General features: G+C 34.4%; 1 protein-coding gene across 1 annotated transcript in view; it reads left to right on the top strand.

The window, feature by feature from the left end:
• Window positions 1-1,753: 1,753 nt before the first annotated feature.
• The window catches only part of 5-HT2A (5-hydroxytryptamine receptor 2A), a 148,558-nt gene continuing 133,786 nt past the window's right edge, over window positions 1,754-16,525 (top strand). Inside the window, exon 1 of the mRNA XM_073079509.1 lies at window positions 1,754-2,144. The gene's annotated coding sequence lies outside the window, so the exon portion shown is untranslated. The remainder of the gene's footprint in view (window positions 2,145-16,525) is intronic.

Here is a 16,525-nt window from a genome sequence, read left to right as displayed (position 1 = left end):
CGAAATTTACAGAGGATGCATAACGGTGGCCGCTATAACAACAAATACTAAAAATAAAATAAAGTTGAATATTAAAGGGGGTCTCCATACAACAAACTACTACTACTAGTACTAAGAAGACGGTTGAAATTTTTACATCCGTTTACTACTATAACTGTTATTATAATAAATACAAATAAGAACCATAAAACATATTCTAATATAGTTAATTTACTTTTTATACGTTGTTTACGTATTATTTATCATCACCCCAACGCCATCTATTGTGGTATCATATAGCTAAGTACGAGTATTATTGAAAATAATAAAATGTAAAAAATAATGAATGATTATAAAAACTTGGCGAATTATTATAAGCTTTTATTTAACTAACCTTGTTAGTTCATTAGTTTGTGATTTAAAACCAGCTAACCCAATTGAGTAGATTTAAATTTTGCCAAGAAAACGATTTTTTAAACGACATATGTACAATTGTACATACATAGTGTGTTTAGTTTAGTGACGTCATTCTATATATGACGTCACTCAATAATTATTTTTCATGCACCCTCATTATATGAATAAATAATTAATAAAAAGTAAAATATTAAATAGCACGTTTTTTAAATCTTTTATTATTTATCCTATTTGGTCTAATTAACTAATATGCATTGATTTATATAGTTATCATAAATCTAAAACAAATTTGTTACCCTCAAGGGACGTATGGATGTGTACCCTCAAGGGATGTGTAAAGTTTGTAGAACCCCCGATTTCGGGAGATCGGATGCGGAGATAGGTTTCAGTTATCCTATCAGTTTCATCATATTTCAATCTCTATTATTTTATATTGTTTTAGTTATTGCTGGAAAATATGACACGTGGATAAAATCTGAATTGGGTACTTAATATATGCTGGCAATGCATTCGCGATTCCTCTGGTGTTGCAAATATTCATAGGCGATGGCATAGATAAGTATAGATATCTCACCGCCTTGTAATTGAAGGAAGCCATTAAATGACTTAAACGGCAGACAATTCTGCGGTGGTGCTGCCGGAGTCGAACCACAAAAGGTTCTACAACCTTGAAACCAAGTTAAGTACCACTTGGTGTCAACCGAAAATAGTCTTCATAGTCAAGATGCAAGATCTCCCTGTTCTGTGTATAGAAGCCAGTAAACTACTCACAAAAAAGTAACCATTTTTTGTTAAAATTGAAACGTCAAAAAATCTTTTACCCTGAAGCTGGCTACGAATCAAGTTGCGACGGCAAAAATTCCAAAATTCAGTTAGTGGAACTATAGGAAAACAAAGAATAAAAACTGGTCAAGCCCGAGTCGTATCTGCATTTTGTAGGTTCCGTGCAATACAATGTTTTTGCGTGATGTATTTAAAAAATAAATGCGCTATTTTTAGTATAGAGTTATTACATATTATTATTCTGGAAAATATTATGTACTTACTTACTAGCTAGTAGAAATTCCTATCCTAATTATTAACGAACAGCAGAACAGACAGACAGGAATTGTGTATAAGCGAAATAAGAAGAAAAAATAGGGTTAAATTTATAAACAGAACCCTAAAAAAATAAAAAAGTCTTAGCTTAACTGAAACAGTTCAATTCACGAAGTCACGTCGATAAACCGTATTACTAAGAAGCGAGGTTGAAAATCGCTAGAACAGCGCGCCATAATGAATTGCATCTACTGGTTGATTCTGCGACATGTTCCCGCCAAAGGAGATTTCCCGCCAGTTTTCCACGAGATGGCGAATGCTGTGGACGTCGGATCTCCCATCTCGTAGCCGCGAATGACGTGATTTTCGCTAGCTTATAAATAATAAAAAAAAAGATGTGTAGTTAAAAAATCTACTGGGTTTTAAACGGCTGTCAATATAATTGCCACGATTATTTTTAATCTGTGTTTATTAAAAACAAATTGATGTGCAAACCTTAAATTGCAAAATTACAATACGTATTTTAGTCACATTTTGCAAAAAAAAAACATATATTTTTTTGTGACAGATAATAATGAGTGATTATTTGGACATATTTATTAAATTAGTTATCTGTGTTTAGTGCATTTTTTCTTAAATATAGAACTTAAAAAACTAAAGTTATTTGCCAAAGTTTGTGCTGTTGGATGATTGGAGTTTTACAAGCATGGGTAAGTATTTATTTTTGTATTTTACATATTGATAAAATTTTAATTTAGGAAATGATATCTAAAAAAATAATTAACTTAATTTTTTGGTACATCTTTGGGGAAGGTTGTTAGAAATTGTTATTATTATTATATTAGAGGTTTCAATTATTATTATATTATTAGAGGTTTCAATGGTAGTAGTGGTTGATCCCGGACTCTATGGTTTGACACCGGACGGACCACCGTCACACTGATTTCTGCTTATTAACAGCTGTGTTCGGTTTGAAGGAAGCGGTATGGGCGACAAGTTTATCCGAGGCTTTCAAACTTAGTCCTCAGGGTTAACAATGATTGTATAGCCGGTATAATGTTACGCTCTAATCTTATCTAGGGTGATTATAGATTTATATTGGCGACATTAGGTACTTGCGATCAGGTGGGCAGCACGTTATTTTTTGATTTCTATATAATATTATGAATTCCGTGTTTTTCTATGGTATATTAAAAATGAATTATCAGTTGCTATAACGGAAATAAAATGAAATAATCAAGTGTGAAGTTTGTGAAGTCTGCCGGCAACACTTGGCAATTGTATTGAAAAAATTAATCAATAACCAAACAGCATTAACGAGGGGTTTCCTTAATTAAAATAATAATCTTCAATTCTTCTTTTAAATATTAACTACATTTATAAAACACATTAATGTCCTTCCTTAGTCTCCTAAGTTAAATGAGAAATATTTATGGCGGACACAACGCTCTTTGTTAGATCTCTTACTATAATTAAATTAAACAAATAAGTTAACATATTTATCTAATATAGGTATATCATTTATTTATTTATTCATTCACAACTTACATCTAACATCACCAACCTATTACTGTCCCACTGTTGGGCGCGGGTCTCCTCTCAGAATGGGAAGGATTAGGCTCTATCTTCGATTAAATATATATACCCTCTTAAGAATATATAGTACTTATAAGTACTATATACTCTTATATACGTTATAACGTATTGTTTTAATTAATTGTAAATAAATATCTACTAGGTCCCATATGGGTTATGCTAATCGTAATAATTTATTTTAAGCTGCCCTAAGACCTCTAACAAGGTTTACCCAGTTAGAATAAAGTTTATAACGGCAATCCGATCATAAATAACCCTTTAAATTTTACACAGGCGTGTTCTACATTGTTCACAAGGGGATGAGACATAAATATGTAACTATAATAATATATATAAAATTCTCCTCCGAAACGGCTTTACCGATTTTCACCAAATTTTATATGCATATTCAGTAGGTCTGAGAATCGGCTACTATTTATTTTTCATACCCCTTAGTGATAAGGGTTGTTCACCCTTAACATTTTTTTATTTATATGGCAACACAACGTTTGCCGGGTCAGCCAGTAATATCATAAATTTTGCTTTTACTCTTATATGTTCCGTGATATGCAATATCACACTTACATAGACTTATCAGGATGATTTTAATTGTCTTACCTTATCTATTCGCGGTGTTTTTGGTATTTGTTATATCTATTTATCAACATCGCGGCAGTAACGGTGTTTCGTATTCATGATGTTAAAATAAGAGCAAAGTACCATAGATATTTCCGCATTAAAATGTTCATAAAAATCAAAATAAGAAAATTGCCCGAATTGCTGTTAGTTGATTGGCAACCACCAATTGATTGACCATTCTTGGTTTATAAATACTATTTAAGCACACAACTGAAGCATTTAAAATCAGGAGGAATTAGAAAGGTGGTAGAGCTATTTGGTAGAGCCAGTATGGTTCAAGCGGGAGTACCACCACCACACCCATGTCTAGCGTGAACTAGTTCTGCTTTTCCGCGGAAGGGTGGAATGGAAGGGGAAGGATGCTCGGGTACTACCCTATGAGATATCTTAGTACCCAGGAGCGCTTCTGCGATCGGCTTGAGGTAGAATCTGTTCTAAATGGAGTTGGTAACAGATTTTTATGGCGACCGTGGCCGCTTACTTTGCATGATCTTTTACTATTTCTTCATTATATAAAAATACCTTGAGGGAATATTTCTAAACAACCAGCGCCTAAATATTAATTTCAAACTGCTTATAAGCCGTGTAAGAGAGTGAAACGACTTCAATAATCACTACTGGGACTTGCAAGAGTTAAAGTCGTACAATAGTTACGATTTATAGAAGCCACTGAGCAACGCATGTATCTTTATACATACAATTCAGTTTTCGTATGTTTGTATCTGCAAAACTAATTAACTATACTAAATATTTCCATTTTTTTATTTTCTCGATGACAGTTCCTTGTAGTGTTGTGACCAAATGAGCAATGATATCGATCGCATAAATTTATTACATGTATTTTGAACAACAAAGCTTACGCCGTAAGAAAAATAAGACAATTTACTGACTAAAACCTGCTTATTTTACAACAGCTTCGAAAATTTTAAAGTAGGATTTATCCATCAAAAATGTAGTTCCTTACATTTTGTAAAAAAAACGGATCTGTTGTCGTCTTACGTTTATCGTTTTAGCTCCTATAGTTAACCATTATGTGTAGCACATCACTACCTGTCCATGAAGTACAGTATTATCTGTGTGACAATTTAACGTACCTAAACCACACAAAATTACATGGGCGTCGATCTGTCATCCAGAAAATAAAGAAATGGTAATAGTATAGTAGAATGAATGACATGTTTTCTTTTTATAGCGTTACATTTATATTTAAGAGTGTTTTATATACATTTTATTTTCATCCAGATGTTCCCACGGGAACTATATCAATATTACAGCGAAGCGGGGTAGGGCTCAGCTTGTACTACATAACATACATATACCTACGAATTTATAACTTCCGCTCTCCAAATTTGAAATCGGTTAATAATATCATAGCTATGGATATTCCTTGATTGATGGGGAGATCAAAAGCATTTGCAAGACCAATAAAACATTATTTATTATTGACGTCATCAATCGTCGGAACAGCGATATGGTATCTGTAATTACTTTATTACAGCTATTTGTTCAAACAAAAACGTTGAAACGAGTTTTTTGTTTGGTTTAAAATCACATCAAATTGCTATTTGTATGTATGGATAAATAAATGGAATTTAACTGCAATTTTCTGAGATTATGCTATTGGCATGTAACCAAGTGGAAAACTTTTTGAAAATGCATTTTACTTTATGATAGGTTATTATCTAAATAAGATTGGAGAATTTCCTAAGTTTCGACTATGGAATCTGTGTGACTGTGTAGACTATGAATACTTTTATATTGGTACTAACATAACTGGAAGTTTAAAATAAAAACATGGTATACATATGAATCGAAATTTGTACCTTGATTGGAATGACAGTGGCCCCGTCTGTCGAAAATTGTTTGTACCAACACAGAAACCTTCGTTTATGCATGCATTTACGATTTTAATAAACATTAATTTATATCTTATATATAAAATTATCGTGTCACAGTGTTAGTTAACGTACTTCTCCGAAACGGCTTTACTGATTTTCTCTAAATTTTATATGCATATTCAGTAGGTCTGAGAATCGGCTACTATCGATTTTTCATACCCCTAAGTTATAAGGATTGTTCACCCTTAACTTTTTTTATATGGCAACACAAAGTTTGCCGGGTCAGCTAGTTATATATATACATAGATTAGTAAAGATGCTTCGCCGCCTTGAAATTGAATTATATGCAAATGGCTTATTATAGTAAGTCCTTTTTTTATATAATAAATAAATAATTATTTCAAATATACATAATAATTAACATAAGTAGTATATACATAACATAAGTATATACATAATAATTAGCATAATTTACATAATAAATAAATAATTATTTAAAATATTTTAGGGACATTTTTGCACGGAGACGTGGCAAAACTTTTTAACGCAACTATTTCAATTCTCAAAACTGGGTACATTTTCTTGTTAGGAGTGTGTAATCTTTACTAATCTATGTATATATGTATAGTTAATAAGATTATGTCTGCTGTTGTCGGTCTGACGGGTGTTGTAAGTCTTGTACAAGATGTGCCAATTATACAAGAGGACGGCATATGGCACAGCATTTGTTACTTCTGTAAAATTAGAATAACATGATTTAAATTAGTCTGTTTTGTTACTTAGTTGTTAATCGTTATGTTACATGAAGATTTTTTTTATTCACGCAGATTTTGACGTTGTGGTATTTTATTAAGAAATTCGAAAATATTTCAGATCTTTCGGATTCAATTTGGTTCAAGATGCTTCTTCATTCAAAACCTCATTCCTTGTGTATGGGTGTCATAAATACACACAAACACGAGTACATAAACAAATTTTATAATATGGGGGCAGCAGACGAGCATGCAGTCCGTCTGATGGTAAGTGGCTACTGCCGCTCATGGGCGTCTGTAATCAACCTCAGATAGATAATAAGATATTCCTACCTGAGGTCGGGCACAGATGCGCCACTACCCCTAAGGACTAAGCTGGAACGCCTAGATAAAGTTTGTCTCCCTTACCACACCTTTCAAATCAAAACAGCATCGCTTAACACTGCTGTTACGATTCAGAAACAGGTGTGGCGGTGGTGCCGCCGGAGTCGAACCACAAAGGGTTCAACCACCTTCAAAGTTCGTTAAGACCAGTTAAAATTGTCAAAATTTCAGAAATAGGAGGCCAACCAAAATCTAAAATGATGTACTCATGTCCATCTTTGACCACGAGGCTGTAAAGTTTTCGAAATAAGAGGTTTTTTTTCACCATCAAATTTTTGAACCTACCTTACTGAGTCAAGCCCAAAGTAAAATCATGAGCCCGAAAGTATGTCAGTATTCATGAAAAGAAAATATTAACCTACTTAGACAAACAAAAATTTAGTCTCGTAAACGATAAACAAACAGCAAACAAAACAAAGATCAAAGTTTGCGCAATCAAAACTCGATCGCTGGTTGTTATCGGTAATCCACGTCCCCATAAAATCCATTAGGCGGTTGTAGAAAAGAACTTTTAAGCAAGATTAGCGATTCAAATGTACGGGGACGATCTTGGAGCGAGTATGGAGCGAGAATTATGTAGAGCGCGAAAATGAAACTGAAGTGTATATTTACACAACTACCAAATGTAACGTTTTTGGATCGTATGTCTATCTATCTTAGTCTCATTCATCGTCACATAACCTTTGTGTACATAAATTTTGGGATTGACATAGACGATTTTTAAGCAGTATTTTTTTCATAATAATTCCTTTTAAACTTTTTTCTGTCGACCTTTGTAGAAATTTGGAAAGTAGAATCTAATTTGACAATATTGTCAAAATGGAACGGTGAACCCCTTCAACGGTGACCCTAAATTACAGTAATTAAGGGTCACCGTTGAAGGGGTGAGGATGGAAATTTATAAATAAAATCCTAAGCGAGAATTAGTAATATGTATACTGTTTAAATAAAGAATAATTGAATTGATTTTCAAATATAAGGCATATTGGTTCGCAGGAAATTATATTTCACTTTATATACTTTCGGATTAAACCGTTAACAACCAACATCAAACTTTAATTAGGCCTCTAGAACATTCGTCGTCGTGTACACCTTTATATCTGGTACGCTGAATGACGGCTCATTCACAACACATTTCTTATATTGCAAGAGTAGGCGTACTAAAGACTCTTTTCAGCTGAAAAAACACGGCCTAAGCCGTTACGTGATAGTCCGCTCTTAGAATATAAATTTAAACCTTATTTACATAAGAAATGTAGTAGCTGTTTTTGGGTTTATTTTAATACTCTATTTAAAGAGTACTTGTTCTTAAGTCTGCTGCTAAATATGGTTCTCTTCTAGAAGAAGGTTTGTACAATATCTTCTATATTGTAGAAAACGAGTATGCAGTTCACTGGTGGTAAGTGTGTACAGCAGTACAGTAGGCAGCAGCCTATGGACATCTGTAATCAATCCCAGATAAGATAACTAATTCTTGAGCTCGGCCACAGATGTGTTGCTACCCCTGAGGACTAAGTCGGAATACTTGGGATAAGTATGTCTCCCTTACTACATTCTTCAATTCGGAACACAGCAGCGCTTAACACTGCTGTCATCAGGCCGAAACAGATGTGGCGGTGGTGCCTCCGAAGTGGAAGTACAAAGGGTTATTACCATTGTATTATAGTAGTTAAATTAACTTCAATCTTTTCTAGCTCTTTTTGTTGTTCCTACTAAGAAAGGATAATGCCATGACCAGAAGTGGGATATTGAAAGAGTTGTATCCGAATAAAGACCCATTTATACCCACAGAGAGATATATTATATTCTTATATAATTATGTATTTATTCTTTGTAACGGTACGACACGCAATAAGACTGTAGAAGAGAATGAAGCCTAAAAGCTTAGCGTCTGTATGTATTTATCTGAATCGTAGAAGTCAGACAATTACGTTTGGTTCTAGCACAAAACTAAGCACCAAGTCTAGAGATCTTTGAAGATACCGAGGTCATGGTTACTCTGATTACGAAACAACTATAAAAGAACTGTGAAAGTAGATACACTTGTTCTATATGTAGCGATTAGCGAGAGACGAGGGTGATATATTTCGATCACAATCATTAACCCATTAACTGTGTATTAAATTCGAAAGTGGTGGAACCCTTTGTGGTTCGACTCTGGCGGCACCACCGCTACACCTATTTCTGTCTCATAACAGCAGTGATTACAGATGTTCATGGGCTGGAGTACTCACTTATCATCAGGTGGACTGCAAGCTCGTCTGCTGCTTCCATATTATATATAAGAACTGTCCCACTGCTAGGCACGGATCTCCTCTCTGAATGAGAAGGATTAGGCCGTGGTCCATCGCGCTGGCCAAGTGCGTATTGCTAGACTTCACATACCTTTGAAAACTTTTTTTCAAAGGTATGATTACTAAGGACTTTTAGATTTCACAGGTTGTATGCAGGTTTCCTGACGATGTTTTCCTTTACCGTTGAATTACAAGTGATAACTAATTTCTAATACCCACTTTAAAAAATCAGAGGGTGCGTGCCTGGGATTTGAACCTCGGGCCCTTCGAGCAAGAGGCCAAGTTTCTGAACCACTAGGCAACCACTGCTACATATATTTCGATCGTATGTATGTCTCATTCTTTGGCACGCTGCACAAACGCTTGATGGATTTTAACATGTGTGATGTTACATTTGGTTTAATTCTGGAAGTGGCTTAGGCTAAAATTGGTTCAGTCTTTACTAACTTTATGTTTGGTATGCGCAGCTAATTTAGTATTTTTATAATTTAAGATAGACAAAAATAAAGAAGAAAACACACGATTTCCACATATTGTTTGTTACATTTCCACATTATGTTGATATAAATAGAATTCAACAATGTAATAACAATAGGCCAAAGATGAGAAAAAGATCATTCAAGATTTATTACCAATTACTAATAAGTTGATCCAAAATACATGAGCGACGTCAATCGTTCCGAGGTGGTGTCAGAGCGAACCAGGATGATAGCTTTTGTATGAAAATCTGACAATATCCGCTCTACACATGTATGTGATTAGTTATTTATCTTTGGTTTATATAGAGATACTCTACTAGACCACACTTCTTTGTAGTTAATTTTTTATTCACTCGTTTCGTGTTATAGGTCAAACAGGGCCCTTAAACTGGACGTTAAAAAACCATTAATTTCCAGATATGTCTCTTCTGTGTCACATAACGTGTTTACTGCGAGGAAATAGCTTGACCGATGCTTTTAACGGACTTTAACCATGTGTTAGCTAACGAGTTCTTTGTGCGACTCCACCCTAATGTACGAGTATATATGATTTTTGATTGGGTAGATATTTAAAGGAAATGATATAGCAGTGATAGCCTAGTGGTTAAGAAACGCGGCCTCTCGATCGAGGGGTCTGAGTTTCAAATCCCAGGCACGCACCTCTGATTTTCAAATTGATGTGCGTATTAGAAATTAATTAACACTTGCTTAAAACGGTGAAGGAAAACATCGTGAGGAAACCTGCATACCTGAGAGATTTATAAAAAAAAAGAAAAAAAAAATCTTAAAGGTATGAAGTCTACCAATACGCACTTGGCCAGCGCGGTGGACTGTGGCCTAATCCTTCTCATTACGAGAGGAGACCCGTGCCCAGCAGTGGGACAGTAATGGGTTGATGATGATGATTTAAAGGAAATGTAGCTTGTAAGTGTGTGTTCGAAGGTGGTAGAACGCTTTGTGGTTCGACTCCGGTGGCACCACTTCCATACCTATTTCTGCTTAATAACAGCAATGTTAAGCGCTGCTGTGTTCTGATTTGTAGGTTGTGGTAATATTCTTATCTGGGGTTGATTAAATGATTAAAGATGTTCATGGGCAGCAGTAGCCACTTACCATCAGGTGCGTGCTCGTCTGTTACTCCTATATTATCTATCTAAATATAAAATAATATCTATATAAAATCTAATCTACATCGAAGCTTATAGAATAATAATGCTGCAATTTAGCCTAAAGGTCAACCACTCCAAAAACCACATGAAGCCTAGAATAGGTTTACGACCCTACCCTAGTGCAATATAGGTTAAGTACCACATATCCTACTAGACCAATCTAGGCTAGTGGTCATCTAATTCAGTTTAATGGTCAATATCGGGTAGATTTAAAACACCCGGAGGTCTTAAGGGTTAACGACAACCATCTAATGATAACCAAACTGGTTCCTGAAACGCGGTTACTAAAGTAATGGTCACCAAAATGGTAATGGCGGTTTACGTTACGACCCTTTGTGTATTTGTATATGTAATTACATGTTTGTAATTGGCAATGATAGCTTAGTGGATGAAACTAGGCCTCTCGATCAAGAGGTCCGAGGTTCAGATCCCAGACATGCACCTCGATTTTTCAAAGTTATGTGTAATTATCACTCACACAAAACATCGTGTGGAAACCTGCATACCTGAGATTTATAAAAACAACTCAAAGATATGTGAAGTCTACCAATACGCACCTGGCCAGCGTGGTGAACTGTGGTCTAATCCTTCTCATTCTCAGAATGAGAGAAAGGAGAGGAGATCCGTGCCCAGCAGTGGGACAGAAATGGTTTGATGATGATTTAAAAAAGAACTGACAGAAAAAATCGATACCATAAAAATATTTAGGTACCTATATGATACGATACTATACGTAACATATTGTTCGAGTCGTATTGTACCATGTAATATAACTTCTATTTTTTTTATAACAATAACAATACCCTGAGAAGCATAACATCAAAATAAGACACATCTTATTAATCTTATTTATACATTTATTACACACAATCTTATTAACCTAATTCGCACAACTTGTTTGTTTTTCTCTTCGCCTGTCAATTTGTAAAAATCCAAAACTCAATCTAAATTAACATTAAAACTGAAAGGAGTAACGAACGCAGTGGGTCGCGTAATAAACTGTAACGTCCATTTTTAGGGTTCCCCAACCAAAGGGTAAAAAACCCAATAGGGTTAGTAATAACTAAGACTTCGCTGTCTGTCCGTCTGTCACAGGGCTCTATCTCCGGAACCTTAACAGATAATGCATAACGCTGGCCGCTATATCAAGAAATACTAAAAATAGAATAAAGTTAAATATTAAATGGATCTCCTTACAAACCGGTATTTTTCGGCATTTTTCGATCTAACTGTTAAACCGTACGAGGAAAACAGTTGAAATTTTTAAAATCAACTTACTACTACGAGTATAACTGCTATTATATTAAATACAAATAAGAACAATAAATAATTCATATTCATAAAATAATGAACATTTATCATGGTACGGAATCCTCAATGTGCGAGTTCGACTTGTACTTGGCGAATTTTTCACGTTCTTATTATTTTATGCTAACAGGCTGCGTATTAATCGTTCAAATTAAAAATAGATCCGATCTGTTACGAATGAGAGGTACGTTTTAATGAATATTTGATCGGTTGACTTTTTCAATTGCATATCAATAAAGTCTCTTTCTAAATACTGTGCTCAATAATTACAATTTGTGTTTTCTACAAACAATTCTACCGCAACGGAGGGAATTTTATACTTTAAAGTTTTTTTTAAACTATCTCTAGCAGATTGTTCTAATACTATGAGGTTTTTTGCTACTTTCAGCATCGGTAATTCGATTTGTCGTCGTTTGGACGTTTATATTATCGAGTTTTTGCGTTTAGTTGCTGCTTCAAGGGTACAAAAGTAGCTGGGACGCGACAGCGTTTAAATGTGTGCGGTTGTAACGCTTATTTTCTGCATCTTTTTTCCAAGAAGCAGCAAAATCGTAGATCGACGTTGCTAAAGTAGCATGTTTGTTGGGGCCCTTAGAAGTAATAATTAATTCTGTGATAAGAAATAGGTGTTTCAGACTAGAAAAAGTATATGATCCAAAAATAGTATTATAAATAATTTTCGCTTGCTTTAACAGTGAAGTAGAACATCACGAGAAAACTTAAGTACAAGACTGTTAATTTACCAAAATATTCTCAAGAGTGTATCTACCGAAGTAAATATATCAACCCACACTTAGCAATTCTGGAAATCTATGACGTGTACATCAATGGTATAATAAGCGATGAAATATTAGATTAGTGATTAATTTGATTAAAAACAATTTCGGCATTTTGATATTTTAAATCAAACTTTTACAAGTTTAATTTAAAAATTGGTACACAGCGTACAAACCAGCGTGCCACAGCCAGTTAATATAGAAGCCTGAAACTTTTTTGATCACAAAGCATATGTTGGCACATAAATATATATTACCTAATTTCCCTTCACGCTTTTGATGGATGGAAAGGGTTATGTTTCAGGAAAATTGTCGGCTTTGGGATATGTATAAAAAGGCAATCTCATCATGGTTTCCCAAAGAGATTATATTTACAACAGAATTAATAAAAACCAAATCCCATGCGTCTTTTCCGGCGACCTTTGAGTAAATTTAATTAAACCGCGTTAATTACTTTTGATTAATGTATTTTAAATGGACATACAGTTCATGTTATTACCTATTAAATTATACCCATTCCCTGTGTCGAGGATGTTCTTTTGTGGTCGTCTTTTAAAGTTATTTTTAATGTAAAACTTCATCATCATCATCATCAACAACCCATTACTGTCTCACTGTTGGGCACGGGCCTCCTCTCATAATGAGAAGGATTAGGCCATAGTCCACCGCGCTGGCCAAGTGCGTATTGGTAGACTTCACATACCTTTCACGATGTTTTCCTTCGCCTTTTAGCAAGTGATAATTAATTTCTAATACGCACAAAACTTGGAAAAATCAGAGGTGCGTGCCTGGTATCAATCTGCCGTACCAATCAATGTAAAACTTAATTAAGACATTTTTTGTTTTATACCGAGTTACTCCAGATAACTAAGGTAAAAGTGAGATAAAAATTCAGATAGAGTTAATATCTTCTGACGCTTAAGGTGCCTTTAGAAAGAACTAAGAGAAAATAAGACACATAATTTTTGCTAAAAAATGTTGCTAAAATATTAAGCATAGGAAATACGGTATGGTCTTATTTATGAGCTCAGTTTTTATAGAGTAGGCATTTACTAATTAATACGATTTTCTACATAAATCTTCATATTTAAAACTCTTCAATTCGTTGCCAAATTTGATTAAGCTAAATTTAAAAAGACCTTCAAGATCATCTAAAATCGTACAAAGAATGCTACTAAAAATACTTCCTAACCCATAGAACATACAGGTTTAAATCTCATTTATGAGCTAGAAGCCGTGTTTATAAAGCTCGTGCCTGTAGCAATAAATCCAGCAGCTCCGACCGCAAGCCGCTGGAATATCTAACGACGGTACGACACTAAACAAACTAAGGTGAACACAAAACTGAGATATGCTAGTGCTGTGTATTTTATGTTAAACAATTAAATCTTAATTGTAATTAAAAGTATATATAGAACAGAAATCTTACTTGAAGACGATCACAAATGCCTTGCTACTCTTGAGGCCTACGTTGACATATTTAATATGGTCTTTACTAGAGATGCGCCGAATAGTTCACCGAATAACCGAATACCGAATAATATTCGGTTTAACCTTTACCGAACCGAATATTCGGCCGAATTATTCGGTTCACCATTTCTTTATTGTCAGTTTGTCAATAATGTGTGTTCATTAACACTTTAAAATGTTGATTGGAGTTTTAAAAATAAATACCTACTGATTTAAGGTTTAAAATAAATGTTCATTATACTAACTATAGAAGTAATAAATGTGTTGACTTGAAGTATCAAAATAAATGTTGATTTGAAGTTTAATCGCTTTATTTTATTAGCTTTATTCAACACATTCTTCATAGGATTTGAGTTTGACTTGTAATATAACATAAATCTTACATAAGAAGTTTTGTGTTTTAGTCCTGTACCATGTCGTGTACACAAGAAAATAGAAATACTCGAACCGAATATATACGGTACCGAAACCGAATAATTAGGCCGAATACAAATAGCAAAAAAGATGCCGAATACGCCGAATACCGAAGACCAAACGAATATTAGGCGCATATCTTGTCTTTACTTTACCTAACCTTTTAATCTAGACAACAGAAGCGTTTAAAATTGCTCTTATAAGACTAAAGTAGACAAAATTATACAACTATCTATAATTATATTAAGTGGTGTAATTAAAATTCTTATACACATTTCAGTATTTGATGGATGTTAAATTGATGCCAAAAGATTCTCAGCACACTAAGACATGTAAAATATAGAAGGCAGATTCCGCGCCAAACTGCTAGTCCGTTCCGAATATAGAAATGAATCGCGTCGCGGGGCGAAGATAGCGCGGGACACCCGGCACGTTAGTGTGCCCTTACGTTACGGAGTATATGCTAACTAAACCTGCGCGCAACAACTTTAGAGTGAACTAGAAGTTTGACTATACAATATTTACGTTTAGTTTGGATCCCATCTATGGGTAGAAGCCGTGTTTATAAAGCTCGTGTCTGTAGCAATAAATCCAGCAGCTCCGACCGCGAGCCGCTACTGGAATATCTAAGGACGGAGCGACGCTCAGCAAACTGAGGTGAAATACGCACAAACGTTTACATTTAATGCTGAGTTATGCTAGTGTTGTATATTTATTAACCGACTTCAAAAAGGAGGTGGTTATCAATTCGGCCGGTATCTTTTTATTGTATAGAGACGAGCTGGAAGTTGGTCCCATTTAAATATCCATCGATCCATCGATGGGTTCTAGAGAAAATGAGGGGAACTCCTCCACCCATGTAAATATAACAGCCATAACTTCGCCGTTTATGAACCTATTTTAATGCCTTTAATTTCGTGTGTGTACAATTGCTACAAGTTGGGCCCATTTAAATATGAAGAGGATCAGAGTGGGTCCTGGAGACAAAATATGTAGCCGATGGGTAAACTCAACCGATGGGTATAATTGAGTTTTGTTTGAAGATATTTGGTGTAGGTTCTAATTAAATTGCAAAACCAGTTTATCATTGACTATTTAAGGGTCTGATACTGTGGCTCGGAGTCAAAATATGTAACTCCTCAACCGATGGGAATAATTGAGTTGTGTTTGAAGATATTTGGTGTAGGTTCTAATGAAATTACAAAGCCAGTTCATCATTGACTATTATTTTAAGGGTCTGATAATGTGGCTGTGCGCTCATATTAGACACGCTGTTTACATCGTTATCCAACGAAATATATTGAGCGCCGACTTCAGGAATATGTACTAAACCAACATTTATTTCAATATTTTTTTACTTTGTGACATAGAAGTGACATAGAAGTCGGTTGTATTTTGTTGTTAAAAAGAAATTGTATTAACAAATTAAACATCTAAATCATTATTGTTGATGAAAGACTAGAAAATGATACGAGTATCTCTATGTTTAGTGTTAAAACTAAAATTATTTTATTAATTGAAGCTGAGGTGGAATACGGGCAAACGTTTACGTTGCTGAGGTACTAAAGTTTTGCCAAATTTATTTATGTAGCAGCTGCTGATGTGGGTTTTGTACATACATTGACGACCTATCTAAATAAACTTCTGATTTGTACAAATAAATATTGAAACTTATTAGCCATTTTGTATTTGTTGTTTGACTTGGATTGTTAATTGTACTAAACAAATGCAGTAGCAGACCAATAAAGTGTCTAATATCGTCCTTAGATAAATGTAGGTAATCTTAAATAGTATAGGAGTAACTAAGATCATAAATGCTACTCTTGAAATTTACGTTTGAGCTTTACTTATTGAGATTTTTGAAACGAATATTATGCAGTTTACTTGAGGCCTGATCAGTAGACCTATAGATTTCTGTAGTAAGTAAAATAGAAATTTTAACATATTAAGTTAAAAAACTTCGTACAAAAGTCTACGCATTATCGTACTCTTT

This window comes from Epargyreus clarus, unplaced genomic scaffold (genome assembly GCF_041222505.1).
Source record: "Epargyreus clarus isolate Ecla_fem2 unplaced genomic scaffold, WU_Ecla_fem_2.2 ptg000014l, whole genome shotgun sequence".
In the NCBI taxonomy this organism is placed as follows: Eukaryota; Metazoa; Arthropoda; class Insecta; order Lepidoptera; family Hesperiidae; genus Epargyreus; species Epargyreus clarus.
This window is presented reverse-complemented; position numbering and strand designations above follow the sequence as displayed.